The following is a 22,248-nucleotide window of genomic DNA, read 5'->3' as shown; positions in this document are numbered from 1 at the left end:
AGGAAGAAGGATGATAATAGAGAGAGACAGGCAAGAAGTGCCAGCCCAACACAAACAAGGAAGCTGCTGGCTCCCTGGCAGCCAGTCCAGGGTCAGGATGAGGCTTCCTCTTGTGCAACACCCAGGAGCTCGGTGTAGATGTAAAGAAAGATGGAAGAAATGGCTGAAAAGCAGTGCTCTCTACAGCCTCTTTCACCTGTGCTGGTGTGGGAGCAGTGGAATTGGATCTCCCTAGGAGTTTAAAAATAGTTTCTTAAGGAAGAAAGAGCCTGCTGGCTCAGGAGAGCTCTGGAACTAAAAACAGGGGCTGAGTCTTCGTGGGGACGACCTTATCATCCTGACACACCAAAGTGACCCGCAGGGATCTTGCATACTACGTTTGCCGCTCTGTGCAACAGCAGCTCCTGCCCAGGAGGGCTGGGCACCAGCACCTCTGTGCGGGTCAAGATAGGGAGACAGAGCCGTGCATCCAGTGTCAGCCTGGAGGAGCCAGCCAGTACTGGGCTGTTCCTGGCTGGTGTAAACTCGCCCACATCTGGTACTTCCACTGGGCTGTACGCCCTCCACCTGAGCTGGTGCAGCAGCAAGCAGGCACTGATGGAGCCGACGGGGATTCAGCCCCTCAGCCAGGGGACACTGCCCTGCCCAGGCAGTGATAGCAGGGCAGGAGCACGGGAGCAGGCGTACCCAAGGGGCCGGGCATCAGCGGGCTCCCCTTCCAGCGGCAGGAGGTGTCCATCACTCACTCAGTTCCGCTCCACGGTGAACTGCCAAAGCTGTGGAAAAGTTGCTTTTTCCATTTTTAGCCATTTTGTTGCCTCCATGTGGTGATCCAGCCTCGGCAGCAAACACATTGCTTAAGCATGAACATTAGAGGCGTCTGGATAAATAAAGCTGGTGTGGATGCCTAGACACCTCCAGGTTTCTCTGCTTGCAAGGGAGGAATGTTTTATAAAGCTGACAATTTTGCTTTCAGTCTTTGTATCTTTGCAGGGCATGTCTTCTCCATGACATGTTTGCTATTTACACCCCACTCCACATAAACAACAGCTTTCTAGCACTTTTGGCACACTCCCGGCCCTGCCACCTGTGCTAACAGGAGCCCCAGGAGTCAGCCCTGAGTGGGATCCTCCCTGTGGGGCGGGAGCCAGGCACTGTGCCGCTGTCAGAGCGGCCCCTGCATCCAGGGAAGAAGGAGCCCTCTGAATCGCTGCAGGAGATTCCCCTCTCATCAGCCAGCACCTCACAGCACGGCAGCTGGAAGAATGGCTGTGAGCTCCGGGGAAGGTCCTGCCTCCCCTTCTGCCCCCTTCACCCATTCCTGAACCGAGCTGGCACTGCATTTTGCTGCCAGCCTTACACCTTCCTCTCCTTTGTCTTCTTTCCTCTGCCTCAGTTGGCCCCTTTTCAGGGTCCTGCCGGTGCCCCTCTCTCCTCTCCTGGGTTCTTGGCTCTCTTCCCAAGTTGATCTTTCCCATCTTTCCTCCTTCATCACTCCCAAGCTCTCTGATCTCCCTGCTGGGGTGGGATTTACCAAAGCAGCTCCAGACTCCACAGCCTTGCCCAGCATTAACCCTGAAGGTCCCTCCCAGGCCAGTTGCAGCTCACTGCATGGTCCTGGATGCTGGTTTGTCACAGGACAGTTTCTCCCAATGCCCCCAGGAAGCATCTCGTGCTCCTCTGTTCCCACCCTGCCCAGAGCAGCACCCAGCTCACAGGACCACAGGGACTGTGGCCAGACAGCATTCATGACAAAAACACCATGGAAGGGATTTGGAGCTTGTCCCCATCCCTCAGTTCTTTCACCTTGCTTCCCCCCCACCCCCCGAGGCACTGATCACCCAGGGCCACGAATGGACAGCAGGCAAGAACTGCTGCCGAGGGTCTCCCAGCTCAGTGGGTTCACCAGCGAGTACCCAGTCCAAGGGCTCATCCCAAGCACAGGCAGCTGACAGGCAGGCAAAAAGAGAAAGGTTGCAGAAACGTAGGGATCAGGAGATTATTACAGAAGTACACAAAGAAAGTCTGTACCAGGAACACATGAAACCTATAGGAAAAAAGAGAAGCAATAAAATGCATACTGGAAATAGCAAATAAGATTAAAGGTGGTATTCTGCCCTTGATGTCTTCAGGTTGTAGACAGAAGAGATCAAGGTTAGTATTTATTTCCAGAGCCAAAAAAAGCCCCCAGGGCCAAAGTGTCATTGTTAATCCAGTTTTCTGTGTCTAATATGTATGTCATTAACAACCTTTTGATTCTGGGCTGACAAACTGCCACCTTTCTTTGTGCTGGGAATTGATGGCTGAGCAGTACATGTACCTGGATGGGGGGGGATTTTCAGTGCCCCAGGGCAGCTGGGGCTGAGCTGCTCCAGCCTCACAGCCCCGGCAATGTCCTTGAACGCCTGCACGAAGCCTCCGCCACAGGGTCTGGTGCTCAAGTGTCTCCCCATTCTCCCTGACCTAGCAGGAAACTTGGAGCTGGAAAAAGGATGTTTCAGTGTTTCGCAGCCAGGAAGTAGAGGAGCAAGGGATGCAGCCAAGCCAGATCTGTGGGCAGCAGTGAGGGGCCAGGAGGGTGCGAGGATGGGGGTCAGGGCTGATGGTGCTCAGAGACCTGTGGCATGTCCCCCAGCACCGCTGCGGGCACTGTGACAGGGCATGTGCCAGCAGGACCTGGCCATTCCCAAACGCCAGGAGCACACTGGGACTGCGTCCTCTCTCCTGCTCCAGCCAATGCCAAAGGCTCTGGCATTGCTGCCGTGGCTGTCAGCACTCAGGTGGTTCTCCTTCACTCCTCTTTGGTGCGACCTTCACAACATCCTGGCCCCAGTGAGAGCCACAGGCTTGGCGATGTGGAAGATGGATGTGATACTCAGTCCCATCAGCTAATGGCACTTCAGCTGCCCTGGCCTCAGAGCTGCTTCCGAAGGCTGATGCCAGCTCCCGCAGCCCCTCAGCTCATCACCACCAAACTCAACACAGGTCTCCCAGCTCTGAAGTGTGGGGTCTCCCAAGGGCAGCAGAGTCCAAAAGTGCCTGTGAGACAGAAGGGTGGAAGCAGAGACTTTCCAAGCTGCCTTGAATTGAGTCTGAAACTCCTGTTAAGCTTCATTAATCAGTTGTAGATGCACTGTATTCTGAATAAGGCCAGAAACAATAAATTTAATTTTGACTCTGACTCAAGCTACTTTGGTCCTAATTCTGAGCCTCTTGCCCAGCCAGAGCAGCCAGCCCTGGCCATGTTGCACAAACTCATTTGATTCTGAAATGCATTTTTAAGCAGGATGGAGTGGTGCTTAAAAGCTAAATGGCTTCCCCCAGCTGTAATCACTGCTAGCGGAGTCCTGGAATGAAAGGGATAAAGTCTGGGGGCAGGGGGAGGTTTTAATCTCGGTAAGTAGATTACAGAGATTACTGCAATTTAATCCTTCCATATCTGTCACTGACGCTGCAAAGACCATAACTGGAGGTGGGCAGGGGTGCGCCAGCACCCTCTGAGCTCCTGCCCCTCGTAGCGGGTGGCTGTGCCACAGCCCTGCCACCCCCCACACTGGAGGCGAGGGCTGCTCCCACCGGGATGTTGTCCAGCGGGAGCCGGCCCCAGCACTGCAGCCGGCAGATGAGGATGCCAGGTCAGGCTGACCCTCCGTCCCCAACCATGACTGGCTGGGTAAAGGAGGCAGCTGCCGCGGGACTGTGGGCTGAACCCTGCCCACAGGGCTGGGCACCTCCTGGCTGTGCTGGGGCTGGAGATGCACAAAGGCCGGAGGATCTCCTCGTGTCCTGGCCCCTGAGGGCAGCCGGATCCTCCCTCTCTCCACCACGAACATCCTTCCTACCTTTGAAGGAGCCAGAGGCACCTCCCTGGTGTTGGAGGGCTCTGGGTGGCCGTGCTGGGTCTGTCAGCATCTCATGCCGTGGAGCCACTGTATGAACAGCACAGTGCAGAAAATTATGCAGTCAGCAGAGTTCATCTGCACGCTGCAGCAGACAGGGACCCTGTAACCATCCTCTGCTCCTCATCATTACACCATCACGCATGAAGCTCTCCCAGGCTCTCCGCAGCATCTGCTTAGGTTAAATCTCATTATCATTCCTTGGGGATCACAGGGGCAGGAGCTAGTTCTCCAATAACTAGAAATATCTCTTTGGCTCACAGACCTTCACAATTATATTTAACTGCAAATGAGGAATCTGTACTCAAACACAAGCTGGTAATTTTTTTTTTAAAGCTTGTTTTCAGTGTCGCCTCATGTTCAGCCCAGCTCTTCTATATCTTTATAACCCCATCTTCGCCTTACATAAACTTCAAGACAGAAATAAGAAGCAAGCCCCCCCATTCACACTGAAGGAGAACTGAGTAATTCACACTCACTCCCAACACTGCTGTGTCTTCTGGCACCGTCACTGGGTAGAGAAAGGCCTGCCCTCTTCTTCCTCACTGCACTGGGGAGCCCCTCTCCACTCTCCACATGCCAGGAGGTGTCACTCCCCACATTGGAAACCACGGGCCAGCTAAAAAGCCACAAAAGACCAGGAGAGCAAGGTGTGCTGGCAGAGGACTCAGGCTGCAGGAAACCCATTGCTCCAGCGGGAGCAGCCCCCCAACCCAGCAGGGGTCCCTGCAGTCACCCCAACACCAGCATTAACCCACCTGCACCGTCTCCTGTGGGCTGCTGGGCATCTGCAAGCAGTTCCCTCCTCTTCTGATCCCTCTGGGCCAGCAGCCCAACGGCTCTGGTGCTGGGGGGCCCTGCGGCCACTCAGGCACAGCACGGGGTACCCACCCGAGCCTCACACAAGTGCTGTGCCCACAGGGCCGGCAACACCAACCCTACTGCTGATAGACCTGCACTGCTAGAAGCTTTTAAAGCCTCACCCACTGCCAATTTAAATGACCTGACTAATCACCTGCATGCTCCTCACCTGGACTGGGGGGTCCGGAGAAGACCTGCACCCACAAGGTCTCTCCAGGGGGATGCTTGGTGGGGACCTGTCCGTTGGGCTCATTGGGCAGCCTGGGGAGGGGTGGTGTGCCTGTACCAGACAGGAGAGGTTGTGACAGGCAGAACAGAAGCTTCTGTCACAGCTTTGCACTAAAATTAACTTATTTTAAAGCAGTTTCTGGTGCGTTTCCACCGAAATGGGAGCCCGAGCTGCAAGCGAGCGAAGCACGCGGGTGGGAGCAAAGAAGTGAAGCGCTGCCTGTCTCGGCGAGCTGCAGGCAGGGACGTGCAGCGTGTGCAGGCAGCTGACGGGCAGAGCATGCTGGCAGCACGGAGCCGTGAGTCGCTGCCAGCCTGGGTGGGCAGGAGGGGGCTGCGGGGCTGGATCCGTCCTGCCTGCGCAGTGGGCTATGCCTGGAGCAGGGCTCCCGGCAGCTCACGCTGCCTGCACTCTCCTCCCTCCAAAACCACCGGCATCGACACCCTTCTCCGGCTGTTGGGAACAGCCTAAACCAGCCACCGGTGACATTGCAGCGTCCTCTGATTGTGCGGGAGGCGGCAGATGTGGCGGCCGGCGGAGGGGAGGCGGGAGAGAGCGCCCGCTGCGAGAGGGCTCCCAGCCCACGGTGCTCGCAAGCTTCCCCATCCCGGTGCCCTCCTGCAGCAGCCAGAGCAGCCGCCGGCTCTGCTGGGCAGCGTGGCCGCAGACCAAAAGCTCCCTCCAGCCCAGCCTCCCCTGCTGCGGGTAGTAATTCCCATCGTGGCCCACGCGAGGTCAGGGGAGTGGACGCACCTAAAGGAGAGGCTCTGTCTGCTTTCCTATCAGCCGATTACGCCAGCCCTCGCCGAGGGTCCCAGGGGCACGGGCTGCCCCGCACCTCCCCGCATCGGGCGCCTGTATTGGCAAAAGCGAGCACCAACCGCCCCGGCTGGGGCAGCACTCGAGGAGCCACAGCTTCACCGCACCGTGCCGCAAGGAGCCGGCGGGGGCTCGTGCCCTGCCGGGACTCTGGCCCGCGCTCTCCTGCCAACACAGGGTGGGATGCGCATCAGGGCGGCCGCCCTCCCACTGCATCGCAGGGTGCAGCCTCGAGCCCCGATTCGCGCCGGTGCCACGAGGCTGCCCCAGCTGCCAGGGCCCATCGTGGCACAGCACGGCACGGCACGGCACAGCAGTGCCCGCACGTGCGAGGTGCGGGAGGAGCCGCGGGGCTGGTGCTTTACCTGCCGGCGCAGCCGCCGGCTGCAGAAGGCGCGTCTCCCGGCGAGCGCGCACCCTTCAGATCAGAAGCGCTCTCCAGCAGAAGCACTTTGAAACACCCTGCCTTCTATTTTTAATGGGATTGAAAAGAGAACAAAACCATTTAAGAACTTGAGGAATCAAAGCAAGTGTCCCCACATCACACCCAGCGCTCACAGCTATAGCCTGATTAATGACAAGAAAGAAAGGGGAAACAATATTTAATCACACCCTGTTTATACTGGAGCCAAAAATCAAAGCACTGCATTCCTCTTTCATGAGAAAAACGAGGTGGGCATTTCCCCTCTGGTGATTAAGTTTCCCACTATGAGCACATCAATTTCCGTGATTTGGCACGGGGTCCTCTGTCACACCACAAACGAGGGCTTCCTTAGCAACAAAATATTACAAACACTGAGCCAGATCCATACACAAGACACCGATGTACATCTATCATTTTGTCTGGATTATCTCAATACGCTTCTCCTTGGGGAGCTGGAGATAAAGCAGTTGCAGCCAAACCACCGTTAACGATTGGCACGGCTGCAGCAGCCCTCAGCTGAGGACACCGTGGTGCTCCAGCCACTGTCACCCCGTCCCCGGGGCTCACAGCCCTGCGTGGGCACTGCTGCCCGCGTGTGCATGGCCGAGGCCCAGACAGAGCAGGGCACGAAGGCTTCGGTGGGCTGAACCCAGCTGGCCGGACACGGGACCCTGCCAGGTCGGACCCCCACGGCGCCGGCAGCAACGCCGCGGTGCTGTCACTGGCCAGACCCGCAGCAGGAGCCAAGTCCCGCACCGCTGCAGCCGTGCAGAGCCCTGTGCCGAGGATGGGGCAGAGAGGGGTCTCAGCGGTGGCAGCGAGCTGTGGGGTGGCACAGACCCAGGAGCCGCGGGAGCTGGCGTGGGGACCCTGACCCTGCTCCCAGCCCAGAAAAGTGGGTCACGCAGCGCGTCGCCCCCGTGACATCCGCTCGGTCCCTCCCCTGCTTTTCTCCTGCCCGCATTGATTTGCTCTGGATTCCTTGATTAATTAATCTCAGAGAAATGCAAGGTCTGTTAATTACCCTTGATTAATTAGGGTGAACTTTTAATTGTATCCCTAAGCTGAGATGTGCCGTTCAATAGGTTCCATAATTAGTGACCCAGCAATCTCTTTTAAACCAATTAGCCCAGTGTAACAAGTGAAACGAGCCGGGAGCTGCCCAGCAGGCACGGGTGCTCCCGCGGCGCTCCGGCACGGCCGCGCTCGGCTGGGCTGCGCCGGCTGTGCCATGGGGCCAGCAGAGCAGGCAGTGGTGGCCGCCAGCCTCGCACGGGGCTCTGTGAGCCAGTGCCATCTGTGCAGAGCTGTCCCCATGCCGTGTCCCCCACATCCCATGGGACACGACAGTGGTCGCAGTGGGCCTGGCCCCGGGGAGCAGCGATGCCAGGCGGCTGCAGCGAGGGGCGGCTGCAGCCACCTCCGCTGCCCCCGTGCCCTCCCCAGGGACCCCGGGAGGTTTCATTTCCCCGGGGAGCTCCTCTGCGAGCTGTGACGTACCTGGTTAGAAAGACAACCCAGCCTCCATCCAGAGAAAGGGAGAGGCAGAGGCTGATCTGGTTTAAAAAGTCCTTCCAGCTCTTTGATCGACTGGCATCCTGGAGCTCGCAACCGCTGCAGAAATGCCCTCCTGGGCAGTGCTGGCAGAGCTGGGCCGATGGCTGTGCCGGCCACCCGGGGCCCCATGGATGTCCCCAGCACTGCACCAGCAGCTCCCGGCTGTGGCACAGCAGCAGCACTGTGGGGTGGCCCAGTGGTGGCCGGAGTGTGGGGACACGGCGCCTGGCAGAGGGATGGCACGCACGGTCAGCCTGTTGCCCTTCTTGCCCTTCCCCACGATGTCCTCCTGTCCTTCTGTCCTTCTGTCTCTCTGCCTGGCACTTGCACACTTGAGCAAAATCTCTGGCAGGCAGAAGAAAACTTTCTTCCCATTGACATATTTTCATCATCTGCTGCAATTTAATATCCAGGTCAGGAAGCAGATGGAAACCAGCCCAGTTGTCCTGGCTAATGGGGACAGGAACAGTTGTTTATGAGCGCTTGTTTACCGAGTCAATTAACTGCACCAACAAAACCAGCCGCTCACCCCCTCCCGCTCCTGCTCCCATCTCCTGCTGCAACTCAGCGGGTCAGGTAATGTGGGGAGCGCGGGGGGGACGGTGCAGGCACCCTGGGCCACGCACTGCCCCAGCAGCAAAATCCCGCAGGGAAACTGGAGCAGCATGGGCTCATCCCAGGGCCAGCCACGGTGAGGTCCCCCCGACTCAAAGACCCTCTGGGCTGGGGGGCCACGTCTCAGACGCGCCTGTGGAAACGCTCCAGCTTGTGTTAAGCAGGAGCCAGAGGCGAGGGGCTGCGTTTTCCCCCCAACCACAGCTCTGCCCGTCAGGTGCAGCAGCCGCTGGCTGTCAGGCTCAGCTGCGGGGCACCACTGGTGTGGCACACAGACCCCCCCCAGGAGGGTGCTGGCTGCCCGTGGGACCAGGTCCCATCCTCTGGCTCCGCACGCTCGTCCTGCTGCCCGCTGATGGATGGTCCCCTCCCCGCCTGCCCGGCACCACGGGCACTGCCGCTGCCTGCTGCTGCCTGGGAGACTCATGTCAGAACCGCCCAGGGGCCCAGGGAAGTCATTAGTAATTAATTTGGTTTCTAATCCTCTAATCCAGCTGCTCCTTGATTTGATAAGCGAAAAATCTGCTCTGGCCACATGGTCCTTGTTCTATGCGATATCTCCCCTCAGAGGCACTGGCAAGGATGGGTGCCCTCCTGTGCTCTTTTCATTGCGGCCCCAAGCTCGGGGCCAGCCCCCCGCAATGCTCTTCCCCAGGGCAGAGGACTCCGGGTCCTGCCCAGCCATGATGTGCTGTGCTGTGCCGTGCCATGCCGTGCCGTGCTGTGCCGTGCCGTGCCGTGCTGTGCCATGCCATGGTGTGCCGTGCCGTGCTGTGCCGTGCCGAGTTGCTGGAGCAGGTGCAGGGGACCGTGCTGGCCTCATCCTGCTGGGCGCGGGCACAGGACTAGAGGGGTCAGACCCTGAACGCAGCCAAGAGCGAAGGGGCTGACGGGACCACGTGCCCCCTCAGCTGGTTCCTTCCTGGACCTGGAGCCGAGGCAGGACAATTCCCACCTCTGTTTCAGGGCTGAGTTCGGGAGCCACCGCACACCTCAGGGTGCGAGGAGAGGAGCCTTCCCTGTCCCACTGTCCCACACTCCGACTGTCCCACTTGGGGTGGGCAGAGCCACTGACTGGCCGCGCTCCGGTGGCAGCGGCAACGAAACCGACCTTGCCTGTGGCACAGCCGTGGTGCCGTCCCAGGGGCTGTGGTCCATCTCCCGGCGTACCCCGGGCCCTAGTTCTCCTCTAAAGCAGTGCGGAGGAACAGGAGCCATGTGCCTGGTCCGGTCCCCCCAGCCCTGCTGGCATTGCGGGCACAGGGCCACGCGCCGCCATAAGCCGAGCGATGGAGCAGTCAGCAGCGGGGCTGCGGCACACGACAGGATGAGGGAACATCACAGATGAGAGGCCAAATCCTTCATTAAATCCCACATTAATCTCTAAGAACAGCGATGTCAAAAATCTTAGCAGCAAAATTAAATTTTGTAGCTGTATTTCAGCTGCACAAAATCAATATTAATTACAGTGAGAGAGACATTGCTGCAAGAGGGCCTGACCCAGTATTTACCCGCTGCAGTAAAACTCCAGCTTGGTAACTTGTTTATATAAAATAACTGCACGTTTTTGTGGCAAGCGACTTCCAGCCTGGCGGGGTGTTGGGGCTGAATACAGATGTAGCTGGGACAGCGAATGTCCCCCCCGCAGAGGACAGGCACCAGCGAGGCAGCGTGCGGCCAGGGCCAGGGCCGAGGCGGGTGCCGAGCAGGGAGGGGGAGGACAAGGCGGCTGTGGTCCCTGGGGAGGGGTCTGCTGGTGGGCTCTGGTCCGGCATCACCGCGCCCCACCGGCATCGCTGACTCACGCTCCCGCGCCGGGGCCGTGTGCCCTCTGCGCTGGGCTCTGCTCCTTGGGGATTTACTTTCATCCATAATAAAGCTCATGTCAGAGGGTTAAATCCTGTGTTTAAACATATTTTCCTTTCAGTTACATTAAAAATGAGTCCCAGGGTGCCAAGAAAACCTGAGTGAGACCTTTTGTGTTCACCAGCCCCCTGGGCAAGCTATTGCCTTCCTTCAGAAATCCCGTTTTACTCGTCCCGCTTCGGTCAGCTATAACCAGAGACAAGCTGGAGCGTGGTCTGCAGTGGAGCCTGGCTGCCTGCCCTGCCTGCCCTGCCTGCCCTGCCTGCCCTGCCCTGCCAGGACCAGCTCTCTCCATGGCCCCTCTTGTCCAAATGCCTTTGCTGGGGTCCGTGCAGGCAGGGCTCTGGGCTCCGTCCCCATGCCCATCGGACCCTGCCAGTGCTGCCCAATTCAGGCAGCCGGTGCAAGGGCTGCACCAAGCTGCAGACAGGCGTCTGCCTGTGGGGAGGTGGGACGCATGAAGGAAAGGGATTTGGTTTGAATGGCTCCTATCCAGTGTGGGATTTGGGAGGGGAGGGAAATCGTTGCAACTTAGTCATGAAAACCTGACTCTCTCATGCGGGAAAAGCAGACCCCTGCCGTGCAGGTGAGGATATCCCTGGGCAGGTCACTGCAAAGAGATGCCCACCAAAAATCCAGACACTGGACTCACAAGGACAAGGCTGCAGTCTGTGTGCCCCTATGGACACAGCTCGAAAATGGTCAGGGGCAGAGCGGGACGTGCCTTTTGCTGGAGCAGGGGCAGGGGCACATCTGGCCGGGTAGGGACACATCTGGCCAGGGCCGGGACCCAGCTGCCAGGTGCGCGGGCAGCCTGTGCAGGAGCAGGGGTGGGCAGGGGTGTCCCCGCGTGCCCCGACCCCACGGTGCTGGGTCTGGGCTGCCGTGCAGCTGTGCTCGCCAGCACCGGGCCCCGGACCGTCCGGGCACGGGACATCCCTGGCTGCCTGTCACAGGCAGTTAGTGTCACATTAGGAGATGATCCAGAACAGGGAGTTCGGGGGCAAAGGAATTAAAGTGGGAGGGAGACTTTTAATTAGAGAAAGAAGTCGGTGCCCGTAATCAGCCGGGTGAGTGACTGCCTGCTGTGGGGAATTCTCCGTATGTCAAATGGCATCAATCAAAATGCCACTTGTTATAAAACTGCCTCTGCACAGGAGGAGAGGCTGCTCTATCCCTGCGCCCAGGGCTGTGCTGTGCCTCGGGCAGGGCATCGCCCCCAGCTGCGGTTTCCCGGGCTCCCGGGCACCCCATGGAGCAGGGCCAGGGCCAGCACGTCCCGTGCCCCATCCGGAGCTGGCACCGGCAGCCCTGCACCAGGTTCCTGCGCTGGGCTTGGTGGCTGTGTTGGGGGGGGGGGTCCCGCTGCGCCCTGCCCTGGCCCCCAGCCCTTCTCCGGGGACCAGGCACGGGACGGCTCCTTCGGGGGCCATAACCGGCTGCTATGCCTATGTCCAGGCTCATCACAGGTAGCATTAATTGCTGCGAACCTTTTTAATTGTCAGAAATACAATAGGAGCACATTTCCCAGTGTGCTAGGGCGGGAGGTATGTCCGGTGAGCCGGAGGCTGGTAAATGGGTCCCTCTGGTCCTGCGTCCACCTGCAGCACCCGCAGCCGCAGAGACCCTCGGCAGCCCGTGCAGGCAGCCCAGCAGCTTTGGCGATGCCAGTCCCGGGCTCGCAGGAGAGGGGGTGCGGGCTGGGAGCAGCAGGTCCTGGGTGAGCCTGGTCTGAGCTGGGGCACAGGAGAAGGGCCCTGATGCCGGCGGGGATGAAAGGCTGGCCTTGGCCACGTCATTCCTGCCACATCTCGCTCTCCTGTGTGCAAGCTCCAGTGACTCACCTCCCGTCCATGCTGGGCTGCGCTGAGCTCACATCTGTAGGGGTTCCTATAGAAACATATTTCATGCACCAATTGTTTAACAGCGTGGAGGTAAAATGGTTCATGCTCTGCATTTCTCCAGGAGGAGAGCAGCTTTCCTGGAGATGGAGCAGTTGGAGTGGGAAGAGGAGTGCTGCCATGCTGAACCACGAGGAGGGCCAGGGCTGAGCCGTGCGGGACACGCAGATGAAGCAGGAGTGACGAGAGGCCGGCGCAGCCCCCACAGGGAACTGCCCCTCCTGTGGCACGGGACCACGGCTGTGGACAGCGGGCCACCACGAGCAGCCGAGGTGCCGCATCTCTCAGGGTCTCCCCCGCTGTCTCTTCTGCGCTGGCCCAAGGACTTGGTCACAAGTACACCATGAAGGGCTGCGCTGCCTGGGGCTCCCTGCCCCACGTCCCCACGCGCAGGGCTTTCCCACTGCGCCAGCAGCTGAGCTAAACACTTTTGACTCTATTTATTACCAAAAAATTATGCAATTGGGTCGTGTTCTCGCTGTTTTATATGCATGAGCCAAGCAGCAAATTCCATTATTTAAAAAAACTGTTTTAGCTAGTGATGCACTAGACCACGCAAGTAAATGCCCAAAATAATTCCAGCTGACACCTTTATGAAGGCAGAGTGAAGTTTAAAGTCTACACAAGCCTTTCATTTGTCATCTCACATCCCTCCTAACTGGCTTCTGGGGGCTGTGCTTTCATCTGGCTCTTTAATGCCCTTTCCTGGCTGTGTCCGTGCCCCGTGGGGGGGTGCAACCCCCCGACCTTGGCGCGGGACTGAGTGTCCAGGAGAACAAGGGGCTGGGAGGACTGCTCTGCTCCAGCACCTGCTCACGCACCCAGGGCAGGCTTTGGCCCGGAGACCCTGCTGTGACGGCAAACAACATCTGCAAACATCTGCAAACAGCTGGCGGGGCAGAGACACAAACTGGGAAGATCTTTAAGGGCAAAAACCATGCAAAGAATTAGGGAGAGGCTGAGGCCCAGAGGGAGCCTGGGGGAAGATCCCGGAGGTTCCCTGCAGCACCCTGGGTGCCCTCTCACCCCCCCGGGGCACATGGGGGGACCCTCCCCAGGCAGGGCCAGGGGCCGTGGGGGCCAGCTTGCTGCCCACAGCCCCCTCGGAGACAGTGCAAGGGGGAAGGAGACCACAGCACCCAGCAAGGGATGGGGTAGGACACCGAGGTGCTTCATCTCGTTACTGCCCATCGCCTTCTCTCTGCTTATTTACTGGCGGTTTCTAAAGACATGTCTGCCAGCGGCCAGTGGCCGACGCTTTGTCTCTCTGAAGGCTGGCTTTGCCGGTGGCTTGCACCGAGAGGCGGCGAGGCTGTAGTTAATCACACCAACCCGATTATTTCCAGCTAAATTCCACCCTTCAGCCTGACCTTGCTACTTTAATGAACAGGCCGCTGAAATTTTTCTTACCATAAGGAATTTTGGTTGACCCCAAAAGTAAAAGATGACAAACAAACCATGATATAAATAACCTGGCCTCTGGAAAAAAGCATTAAAGGTAACTTATCAATTAGCCCTTTTCTCACCAATAAATCACCATACCGTGGCATCTGACCCTGGCTAGGCTGACATTTCTATAACCCATTTGCCACCGTTCATGTATTAAATGGCTTCCAGTCACCCTAAATTTGGAGATTTTAATCTCCTATATTAAGTCAGTGGTTCTTAGTAATTCAGTGATTTTATTTTTATTGGCTTTGTAAATCAGAGTTATCCATGTCAGTGACCGTGGTCAGGGAGAGAAGCGTTTGTCTGTGAAATTGGGTTGACACACACCATTGACTGCAATGATAACAGGTGATTTGCAGGGCTGGCTGGACAAGCCATTTACACCAAGCAGATTATAATATAATAATAAAAAAGTTTCATTACTGGAAAAACAGTCGAAGCTACGGCACACCTGGACGAAGGGGGCAGAGTGGGGAAGGGGTGCCCTCGCTCCACCATGCTGGTGCTGAGCCCCTGGGATGGGGACAGGACCCCTCAGGGACACAGCCTAGGGTGCAGGATGGGCTAAACGAGGAGTAATGTCTCTAACACTGGTCTGTGCCCGCTGCTCAGGGCGACACCGCTGCGTGCTGCTCCTGCTGCAGGACTGCCCTGTGCCCGGCGGGCTGCAGCATCCCCCAGCCGCTGGGAATGTCCTGACCTGGAAGAAGAGGAACTCCCAGGCAGCGAACATGCGCCATTTTTAAGAGCTATTGTGATTACCTAACTGGCTTCAGGCTAAACATCGATTCCTGCAGACAAGTGGGCATCCCCGGGAGAACAACCCGTAATTAACATGTTTGCCAACCCGTGCCAGCGCTGCCTTTGAACACGCTCTGGCATCAGCATCCGCTGACGGCGCGCACGTGGGCTCAGCCAGCAGACACGGTGGCGTGTCGGCCTCTTCCCAGCTGCCCGCGAGCGGCACCCAAGCCGCACCGGGTCCCCCCCGAGAGCAGGGCCGGGACGTGCCTGTCCCAGCAGCGCGGCTGCGCCCCGGTCCCCGCAGAGGGGACGGGGGGTGCGGGGGCACCGTCCGAACGGCCGGCGCTGCGGGCGGGCTGCAGGCGCAAGCCTGGCGCGAGGCGGCTGGCACCGAGGCACGGCTCCGCCGGCACCGTGCTTCCCGGCGGCACAGCTCATAAATCTGAGGCTGAGCAGTGGCTGGAGACGTGAAGGAGAGCAGTGATTAACTGAGCGTGCGGAAAGCATGGCAGTCGCCCCAGCCAGCGCTGCTGGGAGCAGTCGTCGAGGGCTGTCGTTAGCTGAGATTTACACACAGGGCTGGTACTAGCTGTCTCATCAGCTCGCACTTTTGGGATGTGCTCTGGAGGGTGCTCTGTGGATCAGGACGGATGGTGCTAGGAGCTGGGAGCAGCTCGGCTTGCGTCGGGAGGAGCAGCACCAGGACAAGGGTCTGGCCAGCCCCAGGGGACCCGAGCCGAGCTGGGCTGCGCAGGGGCTGCAGCCCCAGCCCCAGGACAGCGCTGCCCTGTGGCCCCACGAGTTCTCGGACCCACTGGGACCCACTGCCCACTCTGCAGCCTGTGCCTCACGTGGCCCTGGGCACCAGGAGCTGGCCCGGGGCTCTCGGGGCACTCGCCTCCTCAGGCAGGTCCTGGGAGGTGAAGGGGTCTCGAGGAGATATCTTGCCCATCCTCTGCCCAAGGCAAGCCCTGTGCCAAACCACTTGTGTTCAGCGCGTGGGAGCTGAGCCGCCAACCTCCAGTCAGCTGCAGCAAGGGATCAAGCAGGTATGGACCTGCTGGACATTTACTGGCCCTGTATAATGTATATAATATAGCGCACATCTGCCTGTGTTAGGAAGCACGGTCAGAGACAGTTTGTGATTTAACGGCCCTTCCCAACAACGGGAATGAGGGTGGCGAGGGTGGCTGTGCCACCTCATTCTGCAGATCTAGGGACAAGCCTTGTCTGAAACGTTTACTTATCCCTGTGAAAGTGCTTGGCACGCTCCGGTGTAGCTGGAGTGATGCTACAGGGTCTGTGCCGTGTGGCACACCTTGTAGCTGCTGGTGAAGCAGATCCACGGGTATTTAGGAGTAGCAATTCCCTGGCAGAGCTGAATAATGTCATCAGCTTTTGAACACGTGTCAGATGACCTTTCCCTGCACTCTTCATGAAATCCCATTAATCAGAAGAGCAGAGCAGAGCTAAGAACTCTTTAACAAAATTATTGTAATCTCTGGGTTTCTCATTCATCATGCCGCAGCTCAGCAGCCTCCGTACTCCCTGTGGATGTTAGAGGATCCCCAGTCTTTGCTTTGAAACACCCTTCCCCTTCCTCTTTCTGTCCTTCAGCTCTGCAGGCTTGTGGCTCCTTTGCCTGTTAGAGCTTTGCAAATTCCCGCTCACCGGGCTTGCAGGTTTGCTCATCCTTAGCGAGCGCCTTATGGTACCTTCCCAAATCGCTGGCAGAGTGGCAAAAGCTGTGGGGGGCTGCGAGCTGGCAGGTGGGGGTGACGCCGCCGTCTGTCACTGCAGCAGAGAAGCCAGGAGGGGAGAGGGGCACCACAGAGACCATGTCTTGCTGGAAGGTGGCAAACCCGTCCCTGTAGCAAGTATTCGCATGTGTGCACATGCGTGTGCAAGGACGTCCTCTCAGCTCCGGTGCATCCTCCCTGGCCCACGGGGGGATGCTGCGTGTGGGGCCGTGGTGCTGGGGCTGCCTGGGGCTGTGGGACCCCCTGGCCATGCCGGCAGCTGCGGGGCTCCAGCTAAAGCAGTTTGTGGAGTCCCTGGTGAGCCGGTGGCTCGTGGTGGGGCATGCTGAACTCCTCAGGCATGGGCGATTCGAGCTGTCTTGGGTGTGTGATCCAAAGGCACCTCTGAATATTCTCACTTTAATCAGGCTGTCCTCTGGGGAAGGGGCTTGTCAAAGTTGGTATTTCTGCTGCAAGATGAAAGAAAAAATATGTAAACGAGAGCCAGAGAGAGAGAGAGATGGAGCAGATTTACCGCTGTGATCGGCTGCCTGGCATGGAAATTCCCAGGAAGGCTTTTGCCTGGAGCACGCTCAGACAAGTGGCTGTTAACCCCAGGGTCCACAGGACCTGTAAGCATCCCACGTGCCTCGCAGGGGGATGTGAGGCTGAATTAGTCCTTTTCCCCAGGAAAACATGAGTGCTGCTGGCTGCTGCTGGCACTGGATGTCTCGGGAATGGTGAAAAATGAGCTGTTCATGGCGCACAGGCACGTTGCTCCCCAAGCACCAAGGAACGCAGCTGTACCGTGGCCCGTGTTCCCGGTGGGCCCCGGTCCCATGCCGTGCTGTCAGCGTGGGGCCAGGCTGGTGAGCTCCGTCCCTCACTGGCAGGGTGTGAGCATCCTCAGCCGTAGCTCCCGCACGCACTCCTTTAACATGCAGGAGCCTGTGACAGTGCTGAATCCCTCAGATGTGCTGCACAGATCTGGCGCCTTTGATTTGAGGAGTCTGAGCTTGTCCTGGTGTTTCTAATGAGGGTGCACTGCAAAGCAATACGATCTGGATTGCTGGCTGATGCTGTGTTTCCAAACTAACAAGAAAAGGAGATCAGTCAAAGTAACTATTTGCCTTTTCAAAACTTTGCAAGCAGCAAAACATGGGTCAAATGCGGACAGGAATAAATCTGGCCAGAGCTTGCTCACGTGGGAAGCACAGGGGGGCTGCTCTGCCCGGGGCCATACCAGTGCGCGGCGCAGGGCAGTGATGGGTGATGATGGGTGACGAGCAGGCAGGGCAGGAGCTCCACCACCACGGCAGCTCCCATCCCACCTCCACTGCCCTCCCGTGCGCAGCTGCTGGCAGCTCAGCCGTCGACCCTGCCTCACACCCCTGCTGCCGCGGCCCCTCTCCTCCTGTAGGCAGGGAATGACTCCAGCCTTGCAGCAGCTCCACCAAGACCCCCCCAGCGCTGCACGGCTGCTACCCCGCTGAGGAACCCAAACTTCCCTTCTGGGCAAAGATGCTCCTTGGTTGTTGGTAATCACAGATCAGGACAAAGCCAAATTTTCAGATACCCTGTGGATGGGACAATTGGGGAGAAAGTTCAGGGGCTATGGAAGGATCCCATTGGAACATTTCAGGGGGTAATATGAATGTGATGGTGTCTCACAGAAGAGAAAATACTGCAGGAAAGCCAGAACAAAACAATGAGGGAGAGCTGTAATGAAAGATGGCATTTATACTTCAAATCGTCTCCAGTTTTTCTGCTGAGAGTTTCATCAGTGCCGACACTTTCCTTCAGAACACCTCAGTGTCAGCGAGCCAGGGCTGGCGGTGGGAGGTATTTGGCCGAGAGGGTCTCGACCAGCTCCGTTGGCAGCACCAGCCGACACTGCCGGGGTGCTTCACCCCAAAGGGAGGGGGCCGTCTCCTGCCCACTCCTGCCACCCTCCCAGCCAGCCTGGGGTGGCAGCTCCCATCCTTCAGCCTCGGTGGGTCGCACCCCCAGTGAGCAGGGCTTTGGGGACGGGGCTGTGCTGCCCATTTGCCCAGCTCTGCTCTCGTGCGTTTGTTCATCACAGGCACCGCAGCCCGTGGTGGGCACATGACTCCAGCGGCCCCCGACCTCCCTGCTGCCTTGCTGGCCAGGGAAGAGTTCATTTCCAGGCAGGTCTCTACCCCAGGACTTGCTGCTCCTTTGGCTGCGACTGCAGGATCCCAGAGCTTCTAATTACCAGCTCCAGCCTCCCTCTGCCTTTTAATCCACGCGACATCTCCAAGAATTAATTTTCAGCTGTAGAGCAGCATTCAGAAATATCCCCCTGGCATCTCCCTTTTCAGTAAGTCCCAGCTTGCAAGGTCTGTGCTTAATTAGTGAATTAAATACTCCAGAGTTCAGACTGGCTTGTTGTAACTCAAGTCCTCTCAAGCTGCGGCGTCCCTGCAGACACCCCCAAGCACAGAGGATGGCACTGGGCCCACGGCGGGGCTGAGCTGAAAGCTGGGGAGCTGACGGTGGGACGGACGCCCCTTGCCCAGGACAGCACCCTGCAGGGAGGCGTCAGCCTGCCGTGGCCCTTGCTCCCTGCCGTCGGCTCTGCCAGCACAGGAGGACCTCTCGCACACTGAATTTTGGACACGGGAGGGTCAGGAGCAGGGAGCAGCCTTTCTAAGGATGATTTCTCCCCACCTCAGAGATGGAGCGAGTGGTCTCACATCCCCCTTGCCGGTCCATACCTGGCTCTGGTCCCAGAGCAAAGGGCAGGGTGAGCAGCCTGCCTGGCACTGGCGGCACCGGAGCGGTCGGTGTTTCTAGTGTTCAGAGCAAGAAGGCAGTTGCAGTCACAGGGGGGTTGCTTCAGCACCGGAGCAGCTGGGCTCCACGACCATGCCGACCCGTGCCGCAGAGCTGCTCAGCCCACGGTTCGCTCGGCTGCGGTGGGAGAGCCACAGCTCCGTGGGGCCGAGGGGAGATGGGCACTTTCCCGGGACACAAGCCCCACTCTGAGGGCGGGGGAAGGTGCAAAGCGGCAGCGTGGCTCTGCACACCGTGTTTGCCAAGCCGAGCCGGCGGAAGAGCGGGAAGCGAAGGACAGGTAACTCACAGGACCATGGAGTGAAACACCGACGACTCTAATCCAGCAATTTTAAAAAGCATCTATCACAGCAGAGCAGTCTGAACTCTGGCCCCAGTGAAGGCCACTTCTTCATGAGTAATCACTAGGTATAAGTACAGCACATTAATAATGCACATATTGATTGGCTCCAGTGCTGCGCCACATACGTGCTCAAATCAATAATCCTGCTTAAGTACACGTACCACAAAACTTTCAAGAAATACCACCCCTACACTTTAGCACAACACTGGCCTGTCACCTCCTAAATTTATTAGTTGACAACACTCCCATCACACCTGCCTCCAGCCCCGGCCCTTCCCCGCACCGGCAGCACCCCCCCTCTGCCCCCGCTGCCGGCACCAGCCCCTGCCCCAGCCCCTGTGCGAGCGTGACACTGTCTCCGAGCCTGGTCTTGCCCCCGGTTCCGGGGAGAGGAGCCCCCGGTCACAGACACCGAGTCTGGGGACAGGCAGAGATGCCGGAGTGGGGCGTGGGGGCACGTCTGCAGGTGCAAGGTGTGTGACACACTTAAACACGGGTGCAAACGGCTGCGCCGTCAGGAGCAGCGGGTGAGATTAGCTCTGTGGTCCACGCAGTTCAACAGTTTATTTCAGGGCTGTTAAGCACTGTTTTACATATTTATTAAATTGAAGACAGTTTCTTCCTACCAAAGTGTATCCGTGATTACTCTGCCTGACAAGCAGCCGCCGTCGGCTGGAAGCAGTGTCTGACTTGCAGCACTTGCATTTTCTGTATTACCCTGCGATGATGCCGCTCAAGCTGCTCAGCAACAGCCAGGAATGCTCGGAAGCAATGGCTGAAGGGAAGATTTAGGAAAAAACCATCATGATGATCCCGGCACCAGGGTGCTGTATTCTGCGTGCCCGACATGGCACATCTGATTGATGAGTCCTGCACTTCACTCCAATCTGTTCAGAGTTAGGCAATGGCAATCATTTTTTTCAAGCCTTGTCATATATAAAAGCAATTGAGTCAGCAGGCACCAGTTGTCTGGCACAAGAAGAGATTATATTTTTACAAGGTTTTGCAGAAGGTCTATAAAAGTTTGTTCTTTCTTTAAAAAATAAATACAGATATGTCAACGCCTCTCTGAAAAAAAAACAGAAAAAAATTAAACTTGCAAACTGAAACATTAAGTTTGCAAAAGATGGGCTTAAAGAGCCTTCTTATAGCTCATATTAAATGACAAGATTTTGTGTATAAACTGTGTTTCAGGCCAATGCCTTCAGAAAACGGAATTTCCCTGCTAGTTCTGGTCCCAGATTGTGGAAACGCTGCTGTTGCTGTACGCTTTCTCCCACGCAGGAGAGCAGACGGGCCCTTCCCCTGCCCCGGGTGCACCAGAGTAAGTGCCAGGGCTCTGTTGGGGCAGGGCTGGGGGAGCTGCAAAGCTGCTGGTGCCCCCCCGGTTTGGTGGCAATGGCCAGCAAGGCAGGGACAGCCAGCCGGAGGCAGAGCTGGGGTTGGCACCACAGTGGACACCACGATGCCCTGGATCCATAGGGAGTCCCCTCAGCCCCTCGCAGAGGGACCAGCTGGGATCCCCACGGGGGAGATGGAAGGCGTTGCTGCTTGGCAGACACTGCGCCCAGCAGCACCCAGCAGCGCCCAGCAGCGCCCAGCTCCTGCCCCAGAAGAGTCCTCGGGGAGGGTCTGCCGTGCCGGTCCCGCCAGGGCCCACGGCCACCGGCGTCGGTTCATTACCGCTGGTCGCTCAGCGGTTGTTGGAGCTGTAGGAAACACCAACATGAATCTGCAGCTATGGATTTTTTTTTGACAGGAGCTGACCCCTCGGGATTGCTGTTCATTACATGTTCGAGAAGGAGCTACTGTAGTTATAGCAAATCTTTTTATAATGATCTTTCATTGTAGATGTAGAGTATTAATTATCAGATGGTATTAAAAAAAGCATTAGCCCTCTGACCCCGGGAGATGCACACGGGCTTTTCAAGTGTCTCCCACAGATCTATCGGGGCCATGGGCTGTTCATCAGGGCAGGGACAGGCGCCGCAGGTAATGGGCGCCGGCACCGCTCGTTTGCAGAGCTGAGCGTCCGTGCCGGGGACCCACCACCACTGGCAGCCCCTCGCCCTGCGCTGAGCAGCAGTGTCCCCCCGCTCCTGGCAGCCCCTCGGGAGCAGGCTGTGCTGAGCACCCTTTGGGATCACCCAACTCCCCTGCCCCACCGCAGCCAAAATCTACCGGGGGGCAGAGACCGCCGAGCCCAGGGACCCTCCCTACCCACCCACACTGGGGAGGAGGTGATGGGAACCGTGGGGCTGGGACCGCTCCGGTCCTGCGCACACCTCGGCCCCCAGCTGCCTGCGGCACGTGGCTCCGGTGCTGCTGGGGCACTGCTGGCGCTGGAGCACAGCTGGCAGCCCTGCCACCTCCCACCTGGACACGCTCATTCTGTGCTTGAAATGCATGTTAACAATTTGTCTTTACCTTCATTAATGCTGGAATTTATTGCAGAAGAGAGAATTTCTTTATTTTAAAAAACCCTATAGGTGGAACACAAGCAAATTGCTAGTTTTTACTAGCATATAAACTGGGAAAAACCTCTGAGATACATCTACATTACACTAAACTGCATCCATAATTCATACCTAAAGGAGAAATTTTTAGCTCCCTCAGAGGTTTGCTGGTATCTATTATTGATGGGACCATGTTAGGCAACAATAGGCTCCCTCTTATTCACACGCCATTTACTGGTTGAGTCAGGCTGCAGCACCTCCGCTCAGCAGCATGAGCTCTCAATTAGATTTTTGCAAGGATTTGGAAGGGATTTAGTTAAGAAGCTGGAGTGATATGGACTGAGTGAGTTGGGAGAGTATTTCTAGAGGGATTCCCACTCCCAGTGGTTAATCAATAGATCAGGAACGTGAAAGGCACTTGGAACAATTAGTTTCTATTCAGATCTCCGAGAGCAGCATTTGCTCAGCAAAACTCTGCGGATACAAGTGTCTTCTGAACTGGGAATGTCGTAATCCGTTAATCGGGGTG

This window comes from Buteo buteo, chromosome 27 (genome assembly GCF_964188355.1).
Source record: "Buteo buteo chromosome 27, bButBut1.hap1.1, whole genome shotgun sequence".
Lineage (NCBI taxonomy): Eukaryota > Metazoa > Chordata > Aves > Accipitriformes > Accipitridae > Buteo > Buteo buteo.
Note: the sequence above shows the minus strand (reverse complement) of the source record.